Source organism: Pseudorca crassidens, chromosome 14, assembly GCF_039906515.1.
Source record: "Pseudorca crassidens isolate mPseCra1 chromosome 14, mPseCra1.hap1, whole genome shotgun sequence".
In the NCBI taxonomy this organism is placed as follows: domain Eukaryota; kingdom Metazoa; phylum Chordata; class Mammalia; order Artiodactyla; family Delphinidae; genus Pseudorca; species Pseudorca crassidens.
The window spans coordinates 61,617,807-61,622,660 of NC_090309.1; the positions used below are offsets into that span (position 1 = coordinate 61,617,807).

The 4,854-nt window shown below is 47.6% G+C and overlaps 1 pseudogene; it reads right to left on the bottom strand.

Annotated features, from left to right (window-relative positions):
• Positions 1 to 1,671: 1,671 nt before the first annotated feature.
• Positions 1,672 to 3,060, bottom strand: LOC137205546 (tyrosine--tRNA ligase, mitochondrial pseudogene; annotated as a pseudogene).
• Between the last annotated feature and the right edge of the window lie 1,794 nt (positions 3,061 to 4,854).

The following is a 4,854-nucleotide window of genomic DNA, read 5'->3' on the forward strand; positions in this document are numbered from 1 at the left end:
TGACATAGTGGCAGAATAGGAGCTAGAACCAAGGATCTGACTTCTCTTTGGATGTTATTTGAGGCTTTTACAAATTCTGGCTCAAGAGGGGCCAGCTGCCCGTGATGAGATACAGGACTCATCTCTCGGTTTGGAACAAGCTTTGCCTGCTCCATTCTGCAGGTCTTTACTCATCCCTCCCCCCTCCTCAACACATCTCCATAGTGATGGCTTTCATCTGTTAGTTCCGATGCCCCTGGCACAGTATGAGACCAGACAGAGTTCACTTCTGGGCTGAGCTGGTGTTTTTCCACAGGTGAGCTCTCAGCTGTATGTATATCCATCTACCTTTGGCAAGGACAAGCCCTGGTGCAATCCAGTGTCCCTAAGCTAGTGGTGTATTTGGAGAGTCTGCTATTGCCTTGGAGGCTGTTAAGTCCTTGAGGGCAAGGCACACGGAATCATTACTCTGAATCTTCAGGCAGCTAATAAGGTGTTACAGCCTGCAGGCATTGGATAGATATTTGGTGTTTGCTTCTCTTCTCCCACATGAAATCTCAAGATTCCGTCATCTGGGGAGTCAGTTCCACCTGGTCGCTCCTCTTCCAAGCTCAGCTTCGGGAAATAAGGAGTGTGTCTTCCCACATATGGCTCTGTTTTCAACTTAATGTGTTGATGTGAGTACCTAGAAACCATGGTGACAGGCGCCATAGAAATAGAAAGAGCAGGGAGGTGGAATAGAGAAAGGGAGGACCCCAAACACCAGGGGGCTGGAAGAAGTGTCTTTGTGACACCAGTGTTTATTTTGAGCTGGCAGGAGTATTTATCATGTCTTTGTGCACAGCCTCTCCCCTGGGAACGTAAATGCCATCCACTTCCTTATGTGCTTACATCCTCCTGGTCTCCAGAGGAGGAGAGACGCTACATTCAGTGTATAAGGATACACATCATCATCACTACTTCTTATCTTTGTGTCACTTGTCACTTTTCAGTGCACGTTCACGCACAGGGGTCAGAGCTAACCTTCAGCTCTGCTTCCTTGAGCGGGCTTCCCTCTGCTAAGATTGGGCTGTGCAACGATGGAAATTCAAAGCAGGCGGGACCGATGGCTAGTGCATTTTGGCCAGTGTCATTCAGGTTAGAATGTGCTGTGTGGAGTGATCTGAGTCATGGAGTGACAGCTGGCACTTCTGCAAGAAGCCCACAGAAAACGGTGATGGGCTGCAGGAGAAATTTTGCTAATTTTATGTCCCGAGACAAAGGAAAAAGTAAACCATAAATGGACCCTGTTTTCAAGGCCGATGGCTCCTTGCCAGCACAAGTGAACTTCAGTGCTCTCAGCTTGATCTGCCTGTGCTGATCCTGAGAAGGGCCACACAGCTGTCTCTATCCCTCCTCAAAGCAGACTGAGTCAAATGTGACAGGAAATAGAGTCCTGGGCGTGGCTGGGCATGTTCCAACTTCATATCTATGACCCCCTTCACGCACGTCCGATGTAGCTGAACGGTGCTGCTTACAAGTCCTGCAACTTCTTGTTCTCGTGTTACCGAGCAGGACCCTATGAGGCCTTCCTGAGACACTTCTCCCCTGTCCCCCACCTGCTTATTGTTTGATTTGCATAAGCGAAGGTATAAGTTCGTATGTCTTGAGAATGAATTGTGGATAAGTTTGAACCACCAGAAGGATTTTTCATCATTGCTGAAGCCATTTTATAATGTAGAAATTTCTTTTTCCTATTTTAAGTAACCAAAGTCCATTCTTAAGAATACGTTGTCCAACAACTAAAACAGTCTCAGAATTTGTTTTGTCTGTGATTTATACTGATTCCGCCTTCTGTTATCATCCGATACCCTCGGTGTCCATTTGAAATGGCATTTACTTTGCAGCAGGCATCTAGGATGCTTGTTCCAGGGTCAAGAACTAATTCAGAAGATGAAGCTTCTTTTAAAAACTCTAAAAGAGTTTGATCAGACATGACCTCTAGTGCATCTATGCTACTATGATAAAGGGCTTGTGTACACCTTTTAGCAGACTCCAGTCGTTCTTGTCCGTGAACAAGTTTTGTTACTTCTGCAGCGAGTCATTTCTGACCACCCTGCTTTTCTGGCTCTCTGACATGCAGCTACATTATGTGGTCAATCTCTGGAAGGTTCAGAAAAGTGAAGAGCTTCAGGGACCTTTCTACCAAATCATCTTGCTGCCTCACAAAGAATTGATACAGTTCAAATGGAGATGTCTTATCTGTTTAGCCAGACAGCATTGCCAGCGGACTTTCCCAGTTTTGCTCCAGTTGTAATTAGAGGAAGATTCTAAATATGTCTTCTCCGGTGAACTTATGGATGAACTCATATCCAGACATGATATTGCCCAGCTGATCAGATCCACCTAGCTGGACCCGGCATCCATAAGGCTAGAACAGGTAGTAGCAATCATAGGCCTGGAGCACCTGGTATTAAAAACTTGGCCAAACTCATGCCTTCCAGGCTCTGGAGCGGAGTCTGCATGCTCAGTCGGCTCAGCAGCGCACCCCTGCGGAAGTGGCAGCCCACTGCAGCCAGGAAGTGCAGCAGGTGATACTTCTGGGACCACGCCGAGGTGTCCAGCAAGGTGAAGCTAACCTGGGTCCGCGCGTTAGTGAAGAGCTGCTGGTGATCAGCCGCCAGGGCCTTGAGCCCTCGCTGCGGGGCGGGCGCATTGATCTGCGAGTGCTCTGCGTCCGGTGCCTCGCGCTCCTTGGAACCACCGCTCGGGTCTCCCAGGCGCGCCGCGGCGCCTCCCACCAGCGTCATCGTGCTGTGGCCTGCTCGCTGGGAGTGAGACAGGCCCTGCAGCGCCAGCAGATGCCCCACGTGAAGTGAGCCGGCCGTGGGGTCGAAGCCGCGTGTGGAAGAGCTCTGGGAGCTCTGTGTTCATCCCCCTCCCGGAGAAGAATTCCTTGAACAGACCCCGAGCCTTCTGCACCACCAGAAACCCCTGAGCGCCCGTGTGGGCCTCACGCAGCCCCAGAAGCCGGACTCATGGCCCTCCTCAGGTACCAAACCACCGACCCTGGGAAATGCACAGCCACATGGGCGCCGCCATCTTGGCGAAGCCCCAGGCTAAGAGGAAGAGGATGATGGGGATATGGAGATGAACACGATGAAGATGAAGGTGGTCCACCTGAAGGATATGAGGAAGACGAGGAGGATGAAGAGGAGGAGGAGGAAGAAACGGTGCTGGTCTGGTTTGGTCTTGTCTGATCTTTGAGACGCCTCTGGTGAGTGGCAGAACCTCGAGCGTGAGGACACCAGGGTGTACTTACCTACTGGGATGCCTTGATTGGAGATTTTCTTTTTGGGGGGGCGGGGGGAAAGGTGTGAGACTTGGTCACCTGGTTTTGAGCGGAGTGCCGCTTTAATTGGGTTTTCCCCTCTGAGGCGAGGCCCCTCTGAGGGGAGGAGTCCTTCCGCCGTCGGGCACCGCCTGAGTGGTGCTGGGAAAGCTCGGTAAGACCGAGGCTGGTCTGGACCCCCGTTTGGGACGGTAGGTAGGAAATTTTCCATTCTCGTGCTAGGGAGCTGCGACCCTGAGAGGCCCGCGAGCTCTGGTTTATCTAGTTCTGGTCTGTTTCCGGTAATACTGGCCCTGTGAAAGAACAATGGGGAAACTGAAAGCCTGAATGATACTTTTAAAAAACAAGAGTTTTCGAGTATGGCTAATGTGGAACAAAGTTCACTGGCCCGACTTCCCAGCTTGAGTAACTTTGAAAGTTGGAATGTAGTGGCAGTATAATTTCTGGAGGCTTGAATATCCTGGCAGAGAAATGTCCAAATCTTACCTACCTCAGTTTGAGTGGAAACAAAATCAAAGATCTTGGTATAGTAGAAGCTCTGCAAAATCTTAAAAATTTGAAAAGCCTTGACTTGTTTAACTGTGAGATCACAAGCCAGGAAGATTATAGAGAAATTATTTTTGAACTGCTGCAGCAAATCACATACTTAGATGGATTTGACCAGGAGGACAGGGGGAATCGGTCCCAGGAAGGCTCCATAGGGTTCTGCTGGGTTACAGACTCAGTCTTAAATCTGAAATGATCAAAGGTGACTGGAAAGCTATAGAATATGGCAAAGAAGTGATTCAGGGACCCACTATTTAGGAAAAGAGGGATGAGCCAATTTGGACTAGTTGGAGAGTAATTATAGGACCCCAAATCATGTTTTTATCTCCCAACTAGTTGACATTATTCAATAAAATCTTTAGAATTATTTCTGCACTTGGCTTATCTCTCTTTTTTAAAATTGTGGGAAAAAAAGCCATAAGATTTATTATCTTAAACATTTCTAAGTGTACAGTGTTAAGTATATTCACACTGTTGTGCAACCAACCTCCAGAACTTTTTAATCTGGCAAAACTGAAACTCTGTGCCCATTGAACAACTTCCCATTTCCTGCTGCCCCCAGCCCCTAGTTACTATCGATGGACTTTCTGTTTCTATGAATTTGACTTCTCTAGATATCTCATAGAAGTGGGATCATACAGGATTTGACTTTTTGTGACTGGTTTATGTCACTTAGCATAATGTTCTCCAGGTTCCTTTGTGTTGTAGCATGTGTCAGAATTTCCTTCTTTTTTGAGGCTAAATAATATTCCATTGTATGTATACCTACATTTTAATGATATCTGTCGATGGATACTTGGGTTGCTTCCACTTCTTGGCTATTGTGAATAGTGCTATTATGAACATGACTACACAAATATCTCTTCAAGATCCTGCTTTGGATTCTTTTAGATATACACCCAGAAGTGGGATTGCTGGCTTGTCTTTGTTTGGGCTGTTGTAACAGAATACCATATCCTGGGTGGCTTATAGACAGCAGAAATTTATTTCTCATGGTT